Raw genomic sequence first — 26,490 nt, 5'->3', positions numbered from 1 at the left:
GCACTTACAGCTTCGAACGCATGGTGAGACATAACTGACATACGCATGAGGCAGATAAAAGTATACATATCTGTGGTGAAACAATGCCCTTTTAATCTGCTACTTCATGTGACTTATTTAAGGCTCAGCACCCAATGAAAAAAGCTGATTTCAAGATCAGTTCTCACAGTGTGCACACGAGTCTGTCCGCATTAGATTGCAGGCGCATTGCTCAGGCTCCGTGTGGTACCCGTACTGCTGACTCAGGCACTAAATCACACTACGTTCTGCCTGACTCTTGGAATGCTGACAACACTGCTTTTTTTTTTTGAGGTCATCAGCACTCTGAACAATTCTTAACAGCGGGCTCTGCCATAGGGTGTGTGGAGTGTGGTGGGGGCGGGCATTGATAATTCAGAGTTCTTCACAGTGCAAATAGTCCAATGCAATTAATCAGGCCGAAGGAGAAGAGGCCCATGCACTGCCTTATCGTCCCATCTGCAAGGACGTAATGCTAAACCTTTATATAAATCACTGGTTAGGCCTCAGCTGGGGTATTGTGTCCAATTCTTGGCACCGTGCTTTAGGAAGGACGTCAAGGCCTTGGAGAGGGTGCAGCAGAGATTTACCAGAGATGAGGGACTTATTGTTCCCCTTAGAGCAGAGAAGGTTAAGGGGAGATTTAATAGAGGTGTTTAAAATCATAGAGTCATAGAGTCATAGAGTTATACAGCACGGATAGAGGCCCTTCGGCCCATCGTGTCCGCGCCGGCCATCGGCCCTGTCTACTCTAATCCCATATTCCAGCATTTGGTCCGTAGCCTTGTATGCTATGGCATTTCAAGTGCTCATCCAAATGCTTCTTGAATGTTGTGAGGGTTCCTGCCTCCACAACCCTTTCAGGCAGTGAGTTCCAGACTCCAACCACCCTCTGGGTGAAAAAGTTCTTTCTCAAATCCCCTCTAAACCTCCCGCCTTTTACCTTGAATCTATGTCCCCTTGTTATAGTACCCTCAACGAAGGGAAAAAGCTCCTTAGTATCCATCCTATCTGTGCCCCTCATGAAGGGTTTTGATAGAGTAGATAGGGAGAAACTGTTTCCACCGGCAGAAGGATCAATAACCAGAGGGACGCAGATTTAAGATAATTGGCAAAAGAACCAGCGGGGAGACAGGAGGAGTTTTTTTTACGCAGCGTGTTGTTATGATCTGGAATGCTCTGCCTGAAAGATGGTAGGGGGATTCTGGGGGGAGTTTCAGCTTGATGTGCAAGGGGAAGAGTGGGAAGTGGCAGAGGCGTCTGAACGGACGGTCTCCATCTTAGTGATAGAGATGTCCATGAGCTCGTCACACTTGTCGTTGGAGGTGAGAGTGGAGGGTGAAGGGGAGAGGGGTTTAAGGAGATGATTGGTAATGGTAAAAAGAAGCGGGGGGATTATCTTTGCATCCCAGGATGTCCCTGGAGTAGTGACAGAGGAGAGTCCAGCCAGATCTGGTGATTGATGGCTAACCCAATTGTGTACCAGATACGTTTCGTGGACTTGAGGGAGCAAAGATACCAAGGGAATGACCAGGATTGGAGAGAATGAGGGTTTTACTGGGTACAGGAACATCAAAGGTGGAGGTGGGGGAATGGTTGAGCTGATTGACAGCTGCAGAAGTATCGTGGTGAATGGAAGGCCAAAGGCTAGGCAGTTGGAAGTTTGAAATTGCAGTTGTAAGTGACTTGGGGCAGAGTTTTTTTCCAGGAGCGGATGCAGAAGGAAGTGGGGCAGGAAGCGGGCAAGGGGGTATGGCTGGTGAAGGGTGCAGGAAAGGGGTGAGAGATGGTCTTGCCAGTGTTCGAGAAGCCACGTGAGATGGCGGTATTGTGGGGCTCGTCGTGAATATGGATAGGAGAGTTTATAAGGATAGGAGAAGTTTAGGGAGGGCGAGGAGGGCAGTGAACTCAAAGGAGAGAGGGCAAGGTGAGTTGAGATGGAGATTGAAATCACTGAGGATGAGGAGTCGCTCAGTGCAGAGGCTGAGGGAAGAAAGGAGGGTGGATATCGGGGAGAAATTCAGGGTGGGGTTTTGGAGGGGCGCTCGAGAACGAGGCTTTTGAAGGAAGACCAGAGGGGTGGAACAAGGTGGGGGGAGGAGGAGGTGCCAGAGGAGACCGAGGTGTCATTTGGTGGCAAGTGCCACATTGCCACCATGTGGGGTTTGGGCGGGGCAGGTGTTGGAAAGTATAAGTCAAAAAGTCATGGTTAGGTGACACCAAGCTTGGGTTTTAAGTATCAGTCTGGCTCAGTGGTAGGACTCTTACCTCTGAGGTCGTGGGTTCAAGCCCCACTCCAGGACTTGAGCACTTAAATCTAGGCTGACACTCCAGTGCAGTACTGAGGGAGTGCTGCACTGTCGGAGGTGCCGTCTTTTGGCATGAGACATTTAACGCAGTCCCAGCTACCTGTTCAAGTGCTCTTAAAAGATCCCATGGCACTATTCTGAAGAAGAGCAAGGGAGTTCACCCAGTGCCCTGGCCAACGTTTATCCCATAAGTAACATCACCAAACTAGATTACCTGGTCATTTATCTCATTTGCTGTCTGTGGGACTTTGCTGTGCACAAAATGGCTGCTCTCTACACCTACAAGACAACAGTGACTACACTTCAAAAGTAATTCATTGTGAAATGCTTTGCGACACCCCAAGAACGTGAAAGGTGCAATGTGAATGCAAGTTTGTTCTTTCTTTCAGAAGCCTATCGATGCATAGGCCGACTAGAAAGGCTGACAAGAGCTGACCAACAACTTCAAGACATAGGCCCCCAAAACCTAGCACGTCATGGGCCGCCTGTGACAGGTGAAAACAAGTCATTACACGGGGCTGTGACCTGCGCTGGAGGGATACCCAATATTTCTACACTCGTGTTGGAGAAAAAAGCGTAAACACAGGAAAGCCCGAAGGGAGAAATGCAAACATTGAAGGTACCAAATTGGTGGTGTATTTCAGTTTGGGGGGAGGGGAATTGTAAATTGTAGGATTTTTATATTAAAAATGACGCATTCCAGTCACTTTTACGCATATTTATACTTCACAACTAATAGATTTTTATTCCAGATTAACGGGAAAAAAAGGTGACAATTAGATTTTCACAAGACCGACCAGACCAGACCACCACTCCCTGAAAGTTACCTCACTCTAACTCCCGACTCCTTCTCAGTTAATGCTGACATATTTTCCCTTCTCTCAGTGAATCCTGGGACTCTAAGTTCCATCTCCTTCTCAGTTAATCCTGGGACTCTAACTCCCGACTCCGTCTCAGTTAATCCTGGGACTCTAACTCCCGACTCCCTCTCAGTTAATCCTGGGACTCTAACTCCCGATTCCCTCTCAGTTAATCCTCAGATTCTAACTCCCGACTCCCTCTCAGTTAATCCCGGGACTCTAACTCCCGACTCCCTCTCAGTTAATCCTGGGATTCCAACTCCCGTCTCCCTCTCAGTTAATCCCGGGACTCTAACTCCCAACTCTCTCTCAGTCTTGAAAGCTCCAACTGTCCCCCAGAATCCACAGCCTTTTGGGGGGAGAGAGTTCTCGATTTCCACTCCCCTTTGTGTGAAAAATGCTTCCTGATTTCGCTCCTAAATGGCCCAACTCGAATTTTAACATTATGTCCCCTTGTTATTGATTCCCCCACCAGAGGAAATAGTTTCTCCGTATCTCCATATCCTCGCTGACACTCTCCCCCCAACTCCCTCACCACTCTCTGTGTAAAGAAATTCCTCCTAAATCCTTTATAATGGTTGAAAGCGGTGACTGATTTTGTGACAATAGACGAAGCCACTACCTAAAATGGAGACAGGTGAAAGTTCCTGCCATCCTATAATAGCACACTGTGGAGCTTGGTGGTACAATGGGTTAGCACACTGTGCTTTCACCGCTGGGACCTAGATCTGAATGCATATCAGAATGATACAATGGGACTCTCCCTGACAGCTATAAGGTCCTAAGTTTGAGCAGTTTTAACCCTACTGGGCAAGGGTACAGCACAAAACTGTCCAATATTTGGTAGTAGATACATATTCCTCCTCCCTACATCCTCAGTGTGTTGAAGTCAAGACTCTTAATCCATCTTAGAGGGTTAAATTATGAGGACAGGTTGCATAAACATGGTTTGTATTCCCTTCAGTTTAGGAGATAGAGGGGTAATCTAACTGAGGTGTTTAAAATGTTAAAAGGATTTGATGGGGTACATACGGAGAAACCATTTCCTCTGGTGGGGGGAGTCCAGAACAAAGGACCATAACCTTAAAATTCGAGTTGGGCCATTTAGGAGCGAAATCATGAAGCATTTTTCACACAAAGGGGAGTGGAAATCTGGAACTCTCTGCCCCCAAAAGGCTGCGGATGCTGGGGGACAATTGGAGCTTTCAAGCCTGAAATCGATAGATTCTTGTTGGGTAAGGGTATCAAGAGATATGGAGCAAAGGCGGGAAAATGGAGCTGAGGTTACAGATCAGCCATGATCGAATTGAATGGGAGAGAAGGCTCGAGGGGCCGAATGGCCTGCTCCTGTTCCTATGTTCCTACCTCATCATTTTCTCCGGACCTCAAATTGTGGAGCATCATGTCATCATCAGTCCCTCGTGCAATCTATACGTACCTGACGACCGTCCATGTTTCACATTGAGGCATTATATAAATAGGTTCTTTCTTTCACCAAATTCCATCATCCGCTAGTTAAACTAAGGTGTTAACCTGTTTAAACAGATTCTTGCCTTTGGTTTATTGGCAAACAAAGGAATTTCACGTTTAATATTAATATTACCCAGTGTGATTTCAATTAAAAAGTGGAATAAGGAATGGAAAAGAACGAACAAAAGAAAGGATAGAACGAGAAAAGTGGGCCCATCAATCACGTTGTTTCTACGGTTTGTGTACAATCGATTCCATCATGGATTCTACCCCACCCTGCGGTATGGTTTGTGCGACCACTAATACTCAAAGTTAATCAGGCAAAAACGGCACTATTCAAACCCTGGCCTGCTGTCCTCACAATAACAACTCCCTTAAGCTCCCACCCCTCAGCTACAGAGGACCCCTGGGTGATAACCTGGTGGAGTGGATTGCCTGCTTGGTGTAGAACCCGCTCACTGTAGAACCCGCTCGCTGTAGAACCGCTCATTGTAGAACCGCTCATTGTAGAACCCGCTCATTGTAGAACCCGCTCGCTGTAGAACCGCTCATTGTAGAACCCGCTCATTGTAGAACCCGCTCATTGTAGAACCCGCTCGCTGTAGAACCGCTCATTGTAGAACCGCTCATTGTAGAACCCGCTCATTGTAGAACCCGCTCGCTGTAGAACCGCTCATTGTAGAACCCGCTCATTGTAGAACCCGCTCATTGTAGAACCCGCTCATTGTAGAACCCGCTCGCTGTAGAACCGCTCATTGTAGAACCGCTCATTGTAGAACCCGCTCATTGTAGAACCCGCTCGCTGTAGAACCCGCTCGCTGTAGAACCGCTCATTGTAGAACCGCTCATTGTAAAACCCGCTCGCTGTAGAACCCGCTCGCTGTAGAACCCGCTCATTGTAGAACCGCTCATTGTAGAACCCGCTCATTGTAGAACCCGCTCGCTGTAGAACCGCTCATTGTAGAATCCGCCTGTTGTAGAACCTGCTCATTGTAGAATCCGCCTGTTGTAGAATCCGCTCATTGTAGAACCCGCCTGTTGTAGAATCCGCTCATTGTAGAACCCGCCTGTTGTAGAACCCGCTCATTGTAGAACCGCTCATTGTAGAACCCGCTCATTGTAGAACCCGCTCATTGTAGAACCCGCTCATTGTAGAACCCGCTCGCTGTAGAACCCGCTCATTGTAGAACCGCTCATTGTAGAACCCGCTCATTGTAGAACCGCTCATTGTAGAACCCGCTCGCTGTAGAACCGCTCATTGTAGAATCCGCCTGTTGTAGAACCTGCTCATTGTAGAATCCGCCTGTTGTAGAATCCGCTCATTGTAGAACCGCTCATTGTAGAACCCGCTCATTGTAGAACCCGCTCGCTGTAGAATCTGCTCGTTGTAGAATCCGCCTGTTGTAGAATCCGCCTGTTGTAGAATCCGCCTGTTGTAGAATCTGCTCATTGTAGAATCCGCCTGTTGTAGAATCTGCTCATTGTAGAATCCGCCTGTTGTAGAATCTGCTCGTTGTAGAATCCGCCTGTTGTAGAATCTGCTCGTTGTAGAATCCGCCTGTTGTAGAATCTGCTCATTGTAGAATCCGCCTGTTGTAGAATCCGCCTGTTGTGAAATCCGCTTGTTGAAATCAATGGAGCAAAAATCGAGTGGGGTCGGTCCACAATGGGCAGCTGATCTGCTTCGCCAGGTTACCACCCATTGCGGCCAAGTTGAAAATGACCCCCGTTGTGTCCCATGGAGTATTTGATCATCTTAGTCTGTGCCTATCCTTGCATCTGGTCATTATCATATTGCTGTTTGTGGGACCTTGCTGTTCGCAAATTCGTCTGCCACGTTTCCTACATTACAACAGTGGCTGCACTTCAAAAATACTTCATTGGCTGTAAAACGCTTTGGGAGGTCCTGAAGTCATGAAAGGCGCTATATAAATGCAAGTACTTTCTTTCTTTCCATGTTGCCCTCCATCTCCACTCCAACCAGATATCTATCCAGCTCCGATTTTTGAAGCAATTTAATTGACTCCACATCAACCACTTACGGTGGCGGCCCGTTGCACACATTCACCGCCCTGTGGGACACAGAGAAACCCTTTCAATTTCACTTCAACCTGATACACCCTTTCGTTCTGTTCTCAGAGCCTAAATCAAACAGCCTACTGCTCTCGTCACTCTAAAGACCTGGGTCATGGTCTCTGCTCAGGAGAAAGACAATGGCAAAAAAAAATAAAGACAGACGGACATAAAAGTTCACTAAATGCTCAGTTCAGGATTGTGGACTGTTACCACCCAGTCAGGACTTATTATAGTAAGAACATATGAAATAAGAGCAGGAGTAGGCCATACGGCCCCTCGAGCCTGCTCCGCCATTCATTAAGATCAGGGCTGATCTTCGACCTCAACTCCACTTTCCCTAAGTAAATGAACACGAGCACTGCGGGTCGTTTAGCAAAGGGGCTGCTTTGGATTCCTAAAATTCCTCTGCAATCGACCCGTGGTAGTAAGTTTATTTTTGAAGCAATTTAATTGACTCCACATTAACTACTTATGGTGGCAGCCCGTTGCACACATCCACTGCTCTGTGGGGTAAATAATAAATAATAGTAAGGTTATTTTCAGCGGTACATCTGCTTTGGGCCTAATTACTACAAACTCTTGTCTTCCTCAGTGTGTTAAACATTGGTTTGACGTATTATACAACAATTAAAACCCCACCCACCAGTCATTAGACAGGGGGCCTGACTAGGATAAGGGAACATTACAATTTTTCTGCCATTTTCCATTGTGCTAAACACGTGGATGTCAGATCGCGATATATACAGTTCTTGCGATTCACGAGAGGCCGCCAGAGATCGATTACGGAGGAATTTTAGAAATCCGAAGCAGCCCCTTTGCTAAATGACCAGTGGCGCTTATGTTCATTTACTCCAGCGGCCAAAGGGGGCAAAGTTCTACTCTGGCAGGAGCGCAAAGCAGGCCACAACCAATCAGCAGCCCCTTTTTGCATTCCCGCTCAATGTCCTTTTCCACTGAAGTCAATCGGGTGTGAGACAGGTGACTGATTCGCCATCGCCCGTCTTTTGCGGTACCGCCCAAATGGAATTTCACCCCTTCCCCCACAACAACTAAGATGGCGTGAATGAAAGCTGCTCACCTGTTTTGATGACATACCTATACGTGGCAAGGCACGAAGGAAGGAAGGTGGAATATTCCAGATGTGAAATTGCAGGACCGAGCCACCTCACACCACCTGCCTCCGCCAATTCATCTGAACGGGAAACCGATTGTGGGACAACCACTGAGAAAAATAATGCTCAACGGGGCAAAAGGGTTTGGAACGACCAATGAGAGATGGCAGGGTGGTACGATCTGCCAGATTTCTGACACTCAGGGCACTCTCTGCCTCAAGCTGAGCGATGGCACTCTCGCCTCGGAGTTAAACCTAGTCCGGCCTCTCAGGTGGGCGTAAAAGATCCCATGGCACTTTTCAAAGATGAGCAGGGGAGTTCTCCCCGGTGTCCTGGCCAATATTAATCCCTCATCCGACATCACAAAATTATCTGCTCTTTGTTTCATTGCTGTTTGTTGGGACACAAGTTGGTTGCCGTGTTTCCCTACTTTACAACAGTGACTACACTTCAAAAGTACTTCAGTGGCTGTAAAGCACTTTGGAACATCCTGAGGTCGTGAAAGGCATGATAACAGTTTCCTTATTGTGGAGGCCCGTACATAACCCACCTGGATGATGTGTCTGTCTGCCTTTTACGAGGTGTAATGAGGAGATGCTCATTCTTTTGGAACGTAGCCTGGTGCAGGATCCGTCAGCTAAGTGAGTGTTCATCTAAGGTATCTGTATTTGGGCCCCTTGTGGAAATTTGAATACACACTTGGGACCTCATGCAAATATTGGCACACTCCCAGGGACTGAGTCGAAAGGCTGGATATTCTGCAGCAAGTGGCTCACATTTTGACTCCCCAAAGCCTTTCCACCACCTGCAAGGCACAAGTCAGGAGTGTGATGGAATACTCTCCACTTGCCTGTATGGGAGAAGCTCCAACGACACTCAGGACAAGGCAATCTGCTGGATCGGCACCCCATCCACCATCTTAAACAGCCACTCCCTCCACCACTGGTGCACTGTGGCTGCAGTGCGTGCTATCTACAGGATGCACTGCAGCAACTCGCCAAGGCTTCTTCAGCAACACCTCCCAAACCCGTGACCTCCACCACCTGGAAGGACAAGGGCAGCAGGTCCATGGGAACACTACGTCCAAGTTCCCCTCCAACCCGACTTGGACACATATCGCCCGTTCCTTCATCGTGGCTGGGTCAAGATCTTGGAACTCCCTCCCTAACAGCACTGTGGGAGAACCTTCACCACATGGACTGCAGCGGTTCAAGAAGAAGGCCCACCAGCACCTTCTCAAGGGCAACTAGGGATGGGCAATCTGGCCTTGACAACGACGCCCACATCCCGAGAATGAATTTTAAAAATATTAATACGCATATCCAGGAATCCCAGAAATATTAATACAAACCCTGAGACCCCCCCCTACATACATTGAAATACTCCAGGGAGTGCCTTCCTGGCTTCTGAAAGAAAGAATTGGCACCCAATGAAAAACAATGCCGATTAGATGATTTATTAATATAGAGTAACATAGATAACACGTGAATAAGTCAACAAAAACAGAAAAGTTGATAGATCTATTGACCTCTGGGACCCACCATGTTCTCCTTGTGGCCTCTCTGGTGTCCGGGAATCCCAGTTTGAAAACCTATGAGTTGAGGAAATACTCTTCCCTTGAGGTCTTCTCGTTTTCTCGCAGGGTTATGTCCAATGGATGTACAGTGTCCGTGGCGCCACTCCCTCCTCTTCTTCACGTTTTCCCTCTCCATCCTCTTTCTCCTCAGTGAATTTTACGCCTTCTTTAAGAGGAGCAGCCCTGTTCTGGGATGTGGATTAAGTCACCTCCATAGATGTGAATGTATGAGTGGTGAACATATGGACTCTGCATCACCCGAGGAGGTTTGTCACTTGCTCGATCAGACATTGAATTACGCTCCTGGTTAAAATAAAATAGCGCGGCTGCTTCCCATGGCTCACTGGGCAAATTCACCGTCCTCAGTGTGATACTGAGCCAATATCAACTCCCAGCCTCTGCTGAGGTAACTCATCTCAAGTTGGGCCAGTTTTGGGACGGGCGAAGGGGGAATATGGTGCTATAATTGGCCTCAGTATCCCTAGGCTTCGAAGGTGAAGGAAACAAAAACTTTTAGTACACAGAAACAACAACCGGAAAGGACAGGTGTGTGATTGGCTGATGGGGATGGATCGTGATGCCCCCTATAGCCGAGTAGCCCACAGTGTCATCTTCACACGCGAAGAATAGCTACTTGCTTTAGGTACGGAGGGCCATGGTGCATACAGCATGGAGGAGGTGAGGGGAATGCGGAAATGAAGACCAAGTGGTCTGTTTCTGGCTGTTTCATTTACATTAGGCCATGTTCCGTTGAGTGTTGTTACTTTCCATTGGTTGCAAATTACCATTAAAAGAAGCAGCAAGTTAACTCCTGGCACTTGTGCAGTCAATGTGTAGCTGGCACCAAAACACCCTTAACGTCCATTGATCGAATGGGGAGGGAGGGGGATAGAGTTATTGAAATGTAGCTTTCCAAAAAATTATTATTATTTTAGTTTGAAAAATCACAGCAGAGGGAGGACGAGTGCTGCTGGGAATATCATTTTTAAATTCTGCGTGCCATGCTGTCAAGCGAGCAACAAAGAGACATGCATACCCTGGGGGCAGGCACCTCGAGAGCCATTCTATACATAGTGCCGTTCTTTGTTGTGAAAGGCAATAGGCTGGTGGCCTCTTCACTGCCCCACAGGCTAGGTGTAGAGGATATGCAGCAGGTTCGAGTTTAACCCTCTGACTTCCGCCTGCGTTCTCACCTATTTCCGGGGGCCGGTACTGAGGGAGTTGGCGGTGCTGTCTTTCAGGTGAGACGTCAATCCGAGGGCCCGTCTGCCTGTTCAGGCGGACCGCAAAACACCCCACAGTCGCCCAACCTGTCCCCCATCCACCTGGCTGAATTTGTTCTCAATATTTATCCCTCAACCAACATCATTGATAAAAACAGATGATCTGGTCATTATCTCAATGCCGTTTGTGGGATCTCGCTGTGCGCAAATTGGCTGCCGCGTTTCCCTACAGTACAACAGTGACTACACTTCAAGAATGTACTTCATCGGCTGGGAAGCACGTTGGGGCGTCCTGAGATTGTGAAAGGCGCTATATAAATGCATGTTCCTTCTTTTTTCTTCTGTTACATTTGTTTTTCGGGATGTGGGCGCCCACATTCACCGCTGATCCCTAGTTACCCTGAACAGGTGGTGGGCCGTGACCGTTTTGGGATTTCCGTGCTAGATATTTAACTCTGTGCTCCAGCTACTGAAATGTCATCATTTTCCACCTCACCATTTCTCCTCTCTTTTAAAAAGTGCACGGACTCTACGGGGGTAATTTTGACTTTGCGCGACAGTGTAAAATGGGCAATAGTGAATCGGGCGCCCATTTTACATCTCTCCCCATTTTTATTTCCATCGAAGTCTAACTTCCGCTCCCCTCCCGTGCAAACATGCAGCTCATGCGAACTTCCTGAACTTATTTCAGCTCTGAACAGGCTGTAAATTTACGTCTAAAATTTTAGGTGCAACAGGACCCAAAGTCATAATTCTGGGGCTTTACGCCGATTCCTTTAAGCGAATTTCTGTTATTTCTCCTCAATAGCAACGTACTTTCCGTATCTTTGAATGAAAATATTGGATTGCCTTAAACATGCTGAGCCAAACGTGCATAAATGACGGGTTTTATTACAATTTTCATGCAATAGAGAGGGAATTAAAGGAGGAATGTGGTGTAAATCAGCCACCTTCACCGGGCCCCCATTGTTCCCGCGGATTTTTCCCTTGTTTTATGCCGGTTTTCACATTCCGCGGTTTATCCTGATGGAAATTCCAGGAAGTTTCACAAGGCATCGCAACTATGTGGGGCAGGCCCAATGGATCAGCGGGTCTTTTCCCTCCCGTCATTGTCATTTGTTCGTAAGGAAGATTCTTCCCCCTTCCTCTGCACCCACTTCCCTGGGGAATGGGTGCGTCTTTTTTTTTTGCCAGCTCTGCAAAGTTGCTCCCATTAGGCCAGTTCCTTCAGGTAGGTCTAAGCAGCTCTCGGAGTCGTGAATAACCTTGCCAAACGATATCGGGAAATTGGGAACGTCACTAACGCACTGCACTTCCGACCAGATGTGCAGCATTACTTAACCATTCGGGACTGAATATTGCCAGGACACAGAAATTTGTCTCACCTGCTGAAGGCCAGGATTGAATGGGTTAAAAAAGAAATGACATTAACCGCTCAATCTTCTCACTGCTGGTCAGGGACGGACTGGTTCCCCTGAAAGGGCATTGCGGGGGGGGGGGTGGGGGGTGCGGAAATTACCCCCGTGGTGCAGGGGTATCGGAGAATCTCCCGATTTCCCATATTTGGCCAGTCCGTCCTTCCTCTGCTCCTGGTGCAGAATGGCCAATGTATTTGCTTACACAACGTCAGTGACTTGTTTGGTCCAGGCAGGGGCCTGTGCCTGCAATAGCCACGTGCAGTGTTGACTCTGGAAGCAGGCTCTGGGCCTTACGCCAGGACCCTTCACAGACAGGAGGGCCTGAGGGAGTCCAGCAACCAGGCAAAGAGGACTGTAGAGGTAAATCGGGCCTTCCCTTCAGAGGTGCATGGTGGGTTTTCGGGCCTAGAGTCCTTCAGCAGCCAGAAGGCCTTGACGTCAGTGGCCAGGCCTGTAGCTGCAGGCCTCTCCCCTATTTCTGTCTGATTCCCAGTGGCTGGTCCCATGCCGGGGGTATGACTGGATACTGCTAATGTCCGCGTGTCCTGGGCAAAGGGAAGGGGCTTTGGCAATGAGGAGTTTCAGGGCTGGGATCTTTAACATCCACCAGAACAATCAGACTGGGCCTTAGTTTAACATCTTTTCCGAGGGACAGCACCTCCAACAATGCAGCGTTCCCTTGGTAAAGCACTCAAGTTTCAGCCAGACTTTGAATAGGGGGAGAGGGGTCCAACACAGAACTTTTAGGCTCGGAGGTGACGGTGCTGCTCGCTGAGCCAAGCGGACATTTGCACATCTTTAAGTAGAGAGGGTGAACCGCTCCTCAGCTCCAGAGTCCCAGGCCTGTTGAGACCACGGGGAGTGCCATCTGTGGAATTCAAGCAGCCCGGATTGAGTAACGCAGATTGTAATGTTCCAACCCCAGAGAAGGAAGGGGTCAGGGAGAAGATTTCAAATCCATTTATGGGTGGAGATGAAATCATTGCAGGAGGGGCTGAATGAAATGTTTTAGTACCACGTGGGCTGGAATTGTGCTGTGTGAGATTAGTAACATTTAGAATTCCTTTCTCTGCCATTTTAACGAAACAGGTTAATCTGTTTATTTTAAACGGGTTAAACACCTCCATTTAAACAGTGGCAGAGGAACCCGGTATGTCAGAGTGACTTCAGCTCAAAACATGACGGGCAGGACTGAAATCCATTCTCTCACCCCCACTTCCGACAGCCCATGTCGAAATGTGAAGCCCCCCCGCCCCCCCCCCCCTTATAACGAAAATCCGCAGCGGGTGCGTGCTGTCCTACACTCACTTGGTTGTGACCAGAAGCCGGGTCTGTTCCGCTATACCACGCCAGGGGGTGCATCTACCAACTGAGTCATTGGCAAAGTGATCCAATCTCTAGTTACAACCCAGGCTTGCGTACGACCCCCACAAGCTGCGCTGCAGAAGGCCGAGTTGTCGGGGGGTGCGGGGTTTCGACACTAACAGCTATGCTGGGAGAGGGTGTTCTCCTTTAAAACAATCATTCCATTCCTGCCCAGCTGGTTGGTGAGGATAGTTTGCATCCCTCTAAATCCCTTCCCACCCGGATCTTAGGGAATGCTAAAACTTCTATGCTCAGCGACAATTCCCGCTCCCAGGGGAGTAAGAGACTCCAACCTCCCAATAGTCATTTGCAGGCTCTCCCTTAAAGGGCCGCCATGGAGCTGGGCTGTCTCTTAAATCGCAGTCGGTCGTATGTGAACGAGATACACAGGCAGGAGAGAGAGAGAGAGAGAGAGAGGGCGGGGGAAGCAATGATCAGAAAGCAGCCTGGATTGTTTTCTGTATAATTTCTCCGAGCGCTTGCATTATACTGACAAAGGCAAGGAGGGAAGAGTAAGAGCGGAAAGGAGAGGGTGGGGGATCCCACAATCTTTAAACTGGTGGCCCGGCTGCTTGGGGCCAGTGTCCTTGCCATGAGCTGTGGTTGCCTTATTTCCCCTTCCTGACTCGGCCTACTTTCTCTGCCTGGGATGTGGTTTTGGGTTGTTTGTGCTGGGGGAGGGGACCGAAGGGGAAGTCGTGTTGACTGAGCCTCCAGGAAGAGGACTGCAGACTAACACTGTACAAGTGATCTTAAAGGTCCCCGATTAAGTAGCTCAGATAGTCATTCTTGAACGGCATGTCATTTACTCTTACAGTAATGTCAATAAAGACCTGACACAAGGGGGAGATTTCCTCAAGGGTTACATCGTAAATATAGTGCGCGGAATTGGGGCCTACAGAACTGTAGCTCTATCTCCAACCTGCGCGCCCTTTGACTGTGGAATTAACCCTTCGTTTTTCTCATTTTCAAGGTGGCACCAAAACCACAGATAACGCCATTCTACAGAAGCCAGTGGTTAAAAATATAAACAAATTTCTGATTTACAAACCAGGTGCCTGGTTCAAGTTTGAGGAATTACTGGGCAACCCTGAAGCAGAGCCTCCAGTGTTAGCCGTGGTTCAGTTGGTAGCACTCTCTCTGAGCCAGAGGGTTGTGGGTTCAAATCCCACCCCAGCGACTTAAGCACTAAATCTAGGCTGACACTCCCGGGTGCAGTACTGAGGGAGTGCTGCACTGTTGGAGGTGCTGTCTTTCCTGTCTGCCCTCTCAGGTGGGTGTAAAAGATCCAAAGGCACTATTTTGAAGAAGAGCAGGGCAGTTCTCCCCGGTGTCCTGGCCAATATTTATCCCTCAACCAACATCACTAAAACAGATTATCTGGTCATTATCACATTGCTGTTTGTGGGATCTTGCTGTGCGCGAAATGGCTGCCACGTTTCCTACATTACAACAGTGACGACACTTCAAAAAGTACTTCATTGGCTGTGAAGCATCTTGGGACATCCTGAGGTTGTGAAAGGCGCTATATAAATGCAAGTCTTTGTTTAAGGGAAATGGGACTCAAAAGAAAACAAAAATAAAACTATATTTTAGAAAAAGGTCATCATTGAGTGCCAGTAGTGCATGATGGTACAGGAATGTGGTGCTTCAACTTGCTGTGTTACAAAGTTATCGGACGCTGGTCTGTCCTCACATTTTATGGCAAGGAGGCTTTGAGAGTTGGTCTTTTCTGCGGGAGGGAGAGGATAATCTAAGCATCTTCCGGCAGACGTCTGGAGAACGGCTTCGGCAAAGGAAATAATGAAGTAAGTCACCCTGATGACTCTGCTGGTGAATGCATTTCCCACGGTGGCGCTGGGCAGGAAGGAAGACAGTAGTGCATTTGTATAGTGCCTTATCACATCTCTCACAAATGTCTCAGAGGGGTTCACATACGATGAACTACTCTGGAGTGCAGTGACTGTTGTTATGTAGGTAAACATAAGAACTTAAGAACATAAGAAATAGGAGCAGGAGTAGGCCAATCGGCCCCTTGAGCCTGCTCTGCCATTCAATAAGATCATGGCTGATCTGATCCTAACCTCAAATCTAAATTCATGTCCAATTTCCTGCCCGCTCCCCGTAACCCCTAATTCCCTTTACTTCTAGAAACATGGTAGCCATCTTGCACACAGCAAGGCCCCACAAACAGCGATGAGTTGAATGATCCGTTACGGTCAATTCCTACTACTCAAAGTTGGTTTTTTGCAACATTTGAATCATCCAGTAATTTGAAGTAAGTGACTTTGAATTAACAGGAGGAGACTGTAATCTATTTTTGGTGGCATTGATTGACAGAAGAATAGAATCATAGAATCATAGAAGTTTACAACATGGAAACAGGCCCTTCGGCCCAACATGTCCATGTCGCCCAGTTTATACCACTAAGCTAGTCCCAATTGCCTGCACTTGGCCCATATCCCTCTATACCCATCTTACCCATGTAACTGTCCAAATGCTTTTTAAAAGACAAAATTGTACCCGCCTCTACTACTGCCTCTGGCAGCTCGTTCCAGACACTCACCACCCTTTGAGTGAAAAAATTGCCCCTCTGGACCCTTTTGTATCTCTCCCCTCTCACCTTAAATCTATGCCCCCTCGTTATAGACTCCCCTACCTTTGGGAAAAGATTTTGACTATCTACCTTATCTATGCCCCTCATTATTTTATAGACTTCTATAAGATCACCCCTAAACCTCCTACTCTCCAGGGAAAAAAGTCTCAGTCTATCCAACCTCTCCCTATAAGTCAAACCATCAAGTCCCGGCAGCATCCTAGTAAATCTTTTCTGCACTCTTTCTGCACTCTGGCCAGGTCACCAGGAGAACTCCCCAACACCTCATGACAAGGGACCTTTAAAATCCACGTGAACTGCTGGAACAGCCAAACACTCAGCTTTGATGTCATCCATGAGTTGGCACCTCTGACAATGCAGCCCTGCATCAGTGCTGCACTGCAATGGTCCTGGATTTGATTCCTGCTCTCTGTTGGATTAGCTAATCTCAGACAGGCTAGCAATAAGAGCACCTCAACTGCTTTTGGTGCATGCGGGTTAGGAGAGGGCCAATCAGTTAGAGTTTCTGCTCTTGGCCGCTATCCAGTGACCCCTGTTGGACATTGTGGATATTGAATGAGGCAGGTTAAGGGTCACCTTTGATGAGGCCACAACTGCATGTCCAGCTGACAGGGCCGGGATTAGAGAGTAAGTGAGAGAGAAAGAATGAGAGAGAGAGAGAGAGAGAGAGAGAAAGGACAAGCGAGAGGGGACAACTGTGAAAGAGAAAATCAGAGGGGGAAAAGAGAGAGAGAAAGAGAGAACCAGAGAGTGAATGAGGGAGAGGGGAGAGGAGAGAGAGAGAGAGAAGGGAGATGGGAAAGGACATGAGGGAGAAGGGAGACAAGAGGGAGGGGATGAGAGAAAGAGAGAACAAGAGAGAATGAGGGAGAAGGGAGACGAGGGAGAAGGGGTGAAACATGGGGACAAGAGATGTGATGAATTAAAGAAAGATGAATGAGTGATGGGGGGAGGGGGGAACCAAGGGTGGAAAAGAAAAGAGAAGGAAGGAGACAGAGATAAAACACGTGAAAGAGCAGTGAGGGCTGAAAGACCAGGCCCACCATGTGGTTTGTGCAGTTGCTTAAATTTTAGGTCGTCGCAGGAGTAAATGAGGTTTCATGAAGAAAAAGGAAATGAATACCATAAGCTCCAGAGAGGAAAGAAATCTCCCTGTGTTTCAGAATTCCCCACTGCTGACAGTAATTGCTTACGACAGACAAAGAAACACTGGCCTCCTCGCACAGAGAGAGAGCGAACATGGGTAATTAGCTGGGATCTGTGAATCATTATGTGGTGTTCTGGTTCAAGGCTGTGGTTTGCAGTGTAAACAATGTGAGGAAGGTACATCCACTCTGCTAGCTCATGGCAAATCAGTCAGGCCTCGGATCACCAGCTAATTCAACCATGGGGGATGGGGTGGGAGGGGGGAGGGGAAAGGAGGATTGAATCTGAATGGTCGGTTATGTGTTCAAAGGTAACGCCAGGTAGAGTAACCAGAAATGGAGGAGAGGATAGTGGGGCAGGGGACATGAGGCATTGTATTCTGTAACAGCTGGTTAAAACAAGCTTGTTCGGCCTGGTTGTCGTAGCGGAGGGGAAGGGGGAAGGACACAGCAGCAGGTAGCCATCTGAAGCCGCTTTGGAGAGTGGGATTCATGTGCCAGTGGGGTGGCTTCTGGTATTCAGGGTTACCAACTCTGGTTGGACCTATTCCTGGAGATTTCACCACATGTCCTCCCCCCTCCAACCACCCTGCCCAGTCAAACATCCGCCCCACGCCCCCCCTCCCATACCACCTCCAATATTTTTATAACTAATAAACAAAAGAGTTCAATTTAAAAAAAAATATTAACGCCCCTATGATTTTTCTCCTAGTTTTGCTCGCAGCATTTTCCAGGAGACTAATCTTCAATTCCTGGATACTCCAGGACAATCCTGGAGGGTTGGTGACGCCTAGCCCCATGCTGCCAGCGAAAGCCCCCCTTTCATACCTGCACAGGTTGTCATCGGCTCCCCGAACGTGGGCCTGAGCATTAAAAAATATAGAACAGGAATTCCTGTCAGCCGGTCTCGGAGACTCTCTGCCCCTTTACACTCGGCTCGCAGCCGGCAGCGTCAGACGGGTGATCGGTGAATCCAACGGCATAAACGGTCTTCGTACAATGTGGAATCACCGCCTGTGCTCGCTGACCTAAATTGGCTCCCGGTCCAACAATGCCTCACTTTTAAAATTCTCATCCTTGTATTAAAATCCCTCAGTGGCTTCGCCCCTCCCCATCACTGTAACCTCCTCCAGCCCTACAACCCTCCGAGATCTCTGCGCTTCTCCAATTCTGCCCTCTTGCACAGCCCCAATTTCCTTCGCCCCCCGCCATTGGCGGCCGTGCCTTCAGCTGCCTGGGCCCTAAGCTCTGGAATTCCCTCCCTAAACCTCCCCGCCTCTCTCTCCTCCTCTTAGACGCTCCTTAAAACCTACCTCTTTGACCAAGCTTTTGGTCACCTGTCCTAATGTCTCTTTATGTGGCTCAGTGCCAAATTTTGTCTGATAATGCTCCTGTGAAGCGCTTTGGGATGTTTTACTATGTTAAATACGCTGTATAGATCCAAATGATTGTTATTGAAAGAAAGAACTTGCATTTATATAGCACCTTTCATGACCTCAGGACGACCCAAAGCGCTTTACAGCCAATGAAATACTTTTTTGAAGTGTAGTCACTGTTGTAATGAAGGAAATGTGGCAATGTGTGCACAGCAAGATCCCCCACACAGCAATATGATAATGACCAGATCATCTGTTTTTTAGTGATGTTGGTTGAGGGATAAATATTGGGCCAGGACACCGGGGAGAACTCCCCCTGCTCTTCTTCAAATAGCGGCCGTGGGATCTTTCACGTCCACCTGAGAGGGGCAGACGGGGCCCTTGGTTTAATGTCTCATCCGAAAGATCCCAAAAGTAGCTTTACTCCCGATCCAGGCAACTGTCTCATTGAAAGACTCTGGGGGCGGGTGGGGGGAGGGTGAGACGTCACTAGACACAAGAGCAATCACTTGTCAGTCACGTCAGAGGTGAGCATTTATGTAACGATTTAATTTGATGTTATTTTTACCCTTCAGTTATTTTGCACGACCGCTTTTTATTTACAGTCTTGCTTCAAACTTTTAAATGTTAATATCATTCTAATTGATCTTTTCCTCAGGCTCAGGAGCCTCTGAAGGCAGTGCGATAAATTAATCTATATATAACAATAAATCCTTCCTGAGGTGTGCCACTCAAAACTGAACGCAGTACTCAAGAAGGGGTCTGACCGAGGCTCTGTACAGCTGAAGCATCACCTCCTCACTTTTGAATTTCACCCCTTTCTTGCAAGGGTTACCACTCTCCTAGCTGCGTAATTACCCTCCTAGCTGCGTAATTACCCTCATAGCTGCGTAATTACCCTCCTAGCTGTGTAATTACCCTCCTGTCTGGATGGTTCACCTCCTGTCTGGATGGTTCACCTCCTGTCTGGGTAATTACCCTCCTGTCTGGATGGTTCACCTCCTGTCTGGATGGTTCAACTCCTGTCTGGGTAATTACCCTCCTGTCTGGGTAATTACCCTCCTGTCTGGGTAATTACCCTCTTGTATGGTTATCCACCCTCCTGTCCGGTTAACCGCCCTCCTGTCTGGTTAGCAACCCTCCTGTCTGGTTAACCACCCTCCTGTCTGGTTAGCAACCCTCCTGTCTGGTTAACCACCCTCCTGTCTGGTTAGCAACCTTCCTGTCTGGTTAACCACCCTCCTGTCTGGTTAACCGCCCTCCTATCTGGTTAGCAACCCTCCTGTCTGGTTAACCACATTCCTGTCTGGTTAGCAACCTTCCTGTCTGGTTAACCACCCTCCTGTCTGGTTGACCACCCTCCTGTCTGGTTAACCACCCTCCTGTCTGGTTAACCACCCTCCTGTCTGGTTAACCACCCTCCTGTCTGGTTAGAAACCTTCCTGTCTGGTTAACCACCCTCCTGTCTGGTTAACCGCCCTCCTATCTGGTTAGCAACCCTCCTGTCTGGTTAACCACATTCCTGTCTGGTTAGCAACCTTCCTGTCTGGTTAACCACCCTCCTGTCTGGTTAACCGCCCTCCTATCTGGTTAGCAACCCTCCTGTCTGGTTAACCACCCTCCTGTCTGGTTAACCACCCTCCTGTCTGGTTAGCAACCTTCCTCTTTGGGCAGCCTGGCCTCCTTCCTTTTAAGGTGACTCCTTCGTTTTAGCCAGCGATATTGTTCAAACAGCTGTTGTTGGTGATTCTTTAGTTAAATCAGGCCCGGAAGATTCTGCTTTGGATCGAGTTCAATGATTGAAAATGATTTCAGCCTGGGCTGCAGCAGGGGTGCTCTGTGTGTCCTCAGTACCCCGAGGCCAAGGAGGGGGAAGACCAGCTACCCGTCCCACCCCGTGATCTCCATCTGATGATAACTGCTGGAATGTGGGTGTTCCACGTGGGTTCGAAACGGTTTCGGCTTTACTGTCACGCCCCCCCTCCCCATAGTTGGACAGCCTGATGCTACTCCCTGTTCAGGCTAACAATGGTCACATGGATGAGGCAGCTGAGGGTTATTGAGGCAAACAGACCCTGCCCTTCAGGAGAGGCAGAGGAGAGAAGGGGGAAAAAAAGACACTTTCAAAATGATAACGTGTGCTGCATGTAACAGTGAGTCACACGCCAAATATAGTTCTGAACTAATCATTTTCAATTTATAACAACAGTAAATCCATTGGTAACATGACATCCAACTAAACTGATCACATAATGGACCTTCTCCAGCTCTTTTAGTCAGGATAGTGATTCTCAAATGGAAGTCACCGCACCTCAGGAAGGATATATTGGCCTTGGAGGGGACGCAACGCAGATTCACCAGAATGATACCGGGACTAAAAGGGTTAAATTATGAGGAGAGGTTGCATAGATTAGGCTTGTATTCCCTTGAGTACAGAAGATTAAGGGGTGATCTAACTGGGGTGTTTAAGAGGATTAAAGGGTTTGATAGGGTATATAAAGAGAAACTATTTCCTCTGGTTGGGGGGGAGTGCAGAACAAGGGGACACAACCTTAAAATTAGAGCTCGGCCATTACGGGTGATGTCAGGAGGCACTTCTTCACACAAGTGGTAGTGGAAATCTGGAACTCTCTCCCCCAAAAAGCTGTGGACAATTTCAAAGCTGAGATTGATAGATTTTTGTTAGGTAAGTGTATCAAAGGATATGGAACCAAGTTGAGTTAAAATACAGATCAGCCATGATCTAATTGAATGGGGGGACAGGCTCGAGGGGCTGAATGTTCCAATGTTTCTATAATGGGCACCACATTATCAGGCCCAATAGGAATGGAAGGGCCATGTTTCACACTGGCTCCCATAGCACAATGACTTAGGTCTTGGATGATGGTGGATGGAGGTGAGGAGTTTGCCTCCGTTATATTCTCGGTGTCGGAGGTGGCGGGAATGCTGGGCAGGTGCTTCCGATGCCGAATTATCAAGACATAGGCCACCCTCAGAGGCACCAACTTCTTGAACTGGTGCAGAAAGTTGAACTTAAATGTGAGAAACGTTTCTGAGGATGCATCAAGCAGATGGAAACAACGGGAGGGTGGTGCTAAAAGCTTAGAATAACCTGAGCCATTACCATAGCAACGGCAATTGAAAGATGCCATCCCAAGTGGTGGACTCTTGAATTCAGGACTTTTTGTGACCCATGAAATTCTGATCTTCTGAATCAAGCTCCAAAGTAATTGTTTTATTAAATTGAGTTATCCAAAATTTATCTGATACAGATTACATTCAGTGAGGGTCATATACAGTTGGGAGGTATCATTCATTGACAGGGCCTAGGTGATTCCTTAGCAGGCCCTCAGACTTTGCCACATGATCTGGGCTCACACTCCAGTGCCTTACTGAGGGAGTGCCATATTGTCAGAGGTGCCGCCTATCAGAAGGCTGGCTCTGTTGTCCTCTGAAGAACTAAAAGGGGTAAAGGCATTTTAGTTGTTGCATTCGTCCAAAAATACCACTTTCAAAATGTTTTGGTCTGGTCTTGGAGGAGGGGCAGGTTATTGATTTAACCTGAGCCCCAGATAATTCAGGTAGCCACTGCTTTTTTAGGAAGCTAAAACAAGAAACGTTATTAATTTCTATAGAAGCCCTTTCTGTCATTTTAATTTACTGTCAGGCCATTAGCAGGATGCACACTTAAATGCTCAATTAATAGTGCCCATTTGCACCTGTGTAATGGCTAACCTGCTAATTGTTCAAAAGCAAAATACTGCGGATGCTGGAAATCTGAAATAAAAACAGAAAATGCTGGAGAAGCTCAGCAAGTCAGGCAGCATCTGTGGAGAAAGAAACAGAGTTAACGTTTCAGGTCGATGACCCTTTGTCAGAACTAGAAGAAGTTGAAGATTAAACACAAAAGGAAATTAATTTATTAACAAAAGAAATTAAGGATAGTATTAGATCCAAAGAGGAGTCATATAAAGTTGCCAGAAAAAGTAGCAAGCCTGAGGATTGGGAGCAGTTTAGAATTCAGCAAAAAAGGACCAAGAGATTGATTAAGAGGGGAAAAATAGAGTATGAGAGTAAACTTGCAAGGAACATAAAAGTGGACTGTAAAAGCTTCTACAAGTATGTAAAAAGAAAAAGATTAGTGAAGACAAATGTAGGTCCCTTTCAGTCAGAAACAGGAGAATTTATAACGGGGAACAGGGAAATGGCAGAGCAATTAAACAAATACTTTGGTTCTGTCTTCACGGAAGAGGACACAAATAACTTCCCAGAAATGCTAGGGAACCAAGGGACCAGTGAGAAGGAAGAATTAAAGGAAATTAGTATTAGTAAAAAAATAGTGCTGGAGAAATTAATGGGACTGAAAGCCGATAAATCCCCAGGGCCTGATAATCTGCATCCCAGAGTACTAAAAGAGGTGGCCATGGAAATAGTGGATGCATTAGTTGTCATCTTCCAAAATTCTATAGATTATGGAACAGTTCCTGCAGATTGGAGGGTGCCAAATGTAACCCCACTATTTAAAAAAGGAGGGAGAGAGAAAATAGGGAACTACAGACCGGTTAGCCTAACATCAGTAGTAGGGAAAGTGCTAGAGTCTATTATAAAGGATGTGATAACAGGACACTTAGAAAATATCAATGGATTAGACAAAGTCAACATGGATTTATGAAAGGGAAATCATGTTTGACAAACCTACTGGAGTTTTTTGAGGATGTAACTGGTAGAATAGATAAGGGAGAACCAATGGATGTGGTGTTTTTGGATTTTCAGAAGGCCTTTGATAAAGTCCCACGTAAGAGGTTAGTGTGCAAAATTAAAGCACACGGGATTGGTGGTAATATACTGGCATGGACAGGAAGCAGAGAGTAGGAATAAATGGGTCTTTTTTGGGGTGGCAGGCAGTGACTAGTGGGGTACCACAGGGATCAGTGCTTGGGCCCCAGCTATTCACAATATATATCAATGATTTGGATGAGAGAACCAAATGTAATATTTCCAAGTTTGCTGATGACACAAAACTTGGTGGGATTGTGAGTTTTGAGGAGGATGCAAAGAGGCTTCAAGGCAATTTAGACAAGTTGAGTGAGTGGGCAAATACACGGCAGATGCAGTATAATGTGGATAAATGTGAAGTTATCCACTTCGGAAGGAAAAACAGAAAGGCAGAGTATTATTTAAATGGTGATAGATTGGGAAATGTTGATGTACAAAGGGACCTGGGTGTCCTTGTACACCAGTCACTGAAAGCAAACATGCAGGTGCAGCAAGCAGTTAGGAAGGCAAATGGTATGTTGGCCTTCATTGCAAGACGACTTGAGTACAGGAGCAAGGATGTTTTACTGCAGTTATACAGGGCCTTGGTGAGACCACACCTGGCGTATTTTGTGCAGTTTTGGTCTCCTTACCTAAGAAAGGATATACTTGCCATCGAGGGAGTGCAGCAAAGGTTCACCAGACTGATTCCTGGGATGGCAGGACTGTCGTACGAGGAGAGATTGGGTCGACTCGGCCTGTATTCACTCGAGTTTAGAAGAATGAGAGGGGATCTCATTGAAACATATAAAATTCTGACAGAGCTAGACAGACTGGATGCAGGGAGGATGTTTCCCTTGACTGCGGGGTCTAGAACGAGGGATCACAGTCTCAGGATACGGGGTAGGACATTTAGGACTGAGATGAGGAGAAATTTCTTCACTCAGAGGGTGGTGAACCTGTGGAATTCTCTACCACAGAAGGCTGTGGAGGCCAAGTCACTGAATATATTTAAGAAGGAGCTGGATAGATTTCTAGACACAAAAGGCATCAAGGGGTATGGGGAGTGAGTGGGAATATGGTATTAAGATAGAGGATCAGCCATGATCATATTGAATGGCGCAGCAGGCTCGAAGGGCCGAATGGCCTGCTCCTGCTCCTATTTTCTATGTTTCTATGTTTTTAAGCAAGTACAGAGCCAGGGAAAGCAGGGGGAGGGGGAAGGAAGTGGAGAGGAGAAAAGAACAGAAGGGTAGGTCTGTGATAGGGTGGAGGGCAGGAGTGATTAAATGACAGAAGGGATGATGGTGCAAGGCAAGGAGGGTGGGAATGGGACAAGTAAAGAAACAAAAGATGGGTCGGAGGAGCTGTAAATACCTGGATCGTGTGCAGCTGGCGGCAATCTGGAAATAAGCTTTCCGAGATTTACTACGGCCAGTGGCAGGAAGATCTTCCCAACACAAGTCTTTCAAAATACCTAACACAGATCTTGGGTGTTAGCCTGGGCTCAGTTGGGCAGCACTCACACCTCTGAGTCGGCAGGTCACAGGTTCAAATCCCACTCCACAGACTTGAGCACATAATCTGGGCTGACACTCCTATGCAGTGCTGAGGGAGTGCTGCACAGTCGGAGGTGCCGTCTTTCGCATGAGACGTTAAACTGAGGTCCCGTCTGCCCTCTCAGGTGGACGTAAAAGATCCCAAGGTGTTATTTCAACGTCAACTTCAGCACATCAACTATCCTAATTGCCTCTCTGGCTGAAACTGTCGATTTGATGCTGAGATCTAGGGAGTCTTTTGCTCAAGAGTCTGGACGTCTCCATGTGCGGCAGGCTGACGATCGCAGGCATCGAGCGAATCCAGCTGCTCCTTTCCATGATCACCAGCGTCCAGGCTAGATACTTGGGTGGGGCTGGCCTGTCTCTCACTCTGTGAAGGGGAACCGGGCGACGAGTCCAAAGTAGACCTGGAGGGCACTGCTTGTAATCCCAGTTCAGTCGAAACCAGGCTTTGAAACACTGGCTGACTGAGTGCCGAGAGCAACGTTTGGCTTAACTTTAGTAACGCAAGGTCCAGCTTTCAGCTCTTAATTTTTTACTTTTGACGCGGCTGATGTATTACTGCAAATAGTTTAATATATATTTACTAGGGTTAGAACATAAGAGCATAAGAAATAGGAGCAGGAGTAGGCCCCACGGCCCCTCGAGCCTGCTCCGCCATTCAAAAAGATCATGGCTGATCTTCGACCTCAACTCCACTTTCCAGCCCTATCCCCAGGTTAGGTGAAGTAGGGAGGGAGGAGGCTCGTGTGGAGCATAAACACCGGCATGGACCAGTTGGGCCGAATGGCTTGTTTCTGTGCTGTAAGTTCCATATCATTCCATTTAATTCTAAGAACTGGTTTGAGACTGCTTTAATTTATGATACATGCAGCATCCTTATACATTGGGAGAGATAAGAGACTTTAATCCGAGCCGTCTCCGCTGGAACCAAATCCAGATTACACAAGTGAAAGGTCATTGTGCTATCCTACTGTACCATCCAATCATCTTTAATTGAAGTCTGTGTGTGTGTGTGAGTGTGCGTGAGAGTGAGTGTGCGTGAGAGTGAGTGTGCGTGAGAGTGAGTGAGTGTGAGAGTGAGTGAGTGTGTGAATGTGTGTGTGTTTCGATAGATATATATACGTGTTATGTGTGTGAATGTATATGTGAGCCTGTGTGTATATGTGTCTCTTTGTGTATATGTATGTGTGAGAGTGTGTGTATATACATGTGTGTGAGTATGTGTATGAGTGTGTGTGTCTGTGTGTGTATATGTGTGTGTGAGTGTGTGTGTGAGTGTGTGTGTATATGTGTGTGTGAGTATGTGTATGAGTGTGTGTGTGTATATGTGTGTCCGTGTGTGTATATGTGTGTGTGAGTATGTGTGTAAGTGTGTGTGTGAGTGTGTGTGTGAGTGTGTGTGTGAGTATGTGTGTAAGTGTGTGAGTGTGTGTGTGTGTGTGAGTATGTGTGTGAGTATGTGTGTAAGTGTGTGTGAGTATGTGTGAGTGTGTGTGTGAGTGTGTGTGTGAGTATGTGTGTAAGTGTGTGTGAGTATGTGTGTGAGTATGTGTGTAAGTGTGTGTGAGTGTGTGTGTGTTTGTGTATATGTGTGTGTGTGTGTGTGCG

The 26,490-nt window shown here is 47.4% G+C and overlaps 1 long non-coding RNA gene across 1 annotated transcript in view; it reads left to right on the top strand.

Annotated features, from left to right (window-relative positions):
- LOC137324125 (uncharacterized) overlaps positions 1 to 26,490 on the top strand; it is a 163,479-nt gene that overhangs the window by 70,032 nt on the left and 66,957 nt on the right. The window contains exon 2 of the long non-coding RNA XR_010963504.1: positions 2,717 to 2,946. This is a non-coding gene — a long non-coding RNA (uncharacterized lncRNA). The remainder of the gene's footprint in view (positions 1 to 2,716; positions 2,947 to 26,490) is intronic.

This window comes from Heptranchias perlo, chromosome 8 (genome assembly GCF_035084215.1).
Source record: "Heptranchias perlo isolate sHepPer1 chromosome 8, sHepPer1.hap1, whole genome shotgun sequence".
Lineage (NCBI taxonomy): Eukaryota > Metazoa > Chordata > Chondrichthyes > Hexanchiformes > Hexanchidae > Heptranchias > Heptranchias perlo.
The sequence above is the reverse complement of the archived record's forward strand: the minus strand, read 5'-3'. Positions and strand labels throughout refer to the sequence as shown.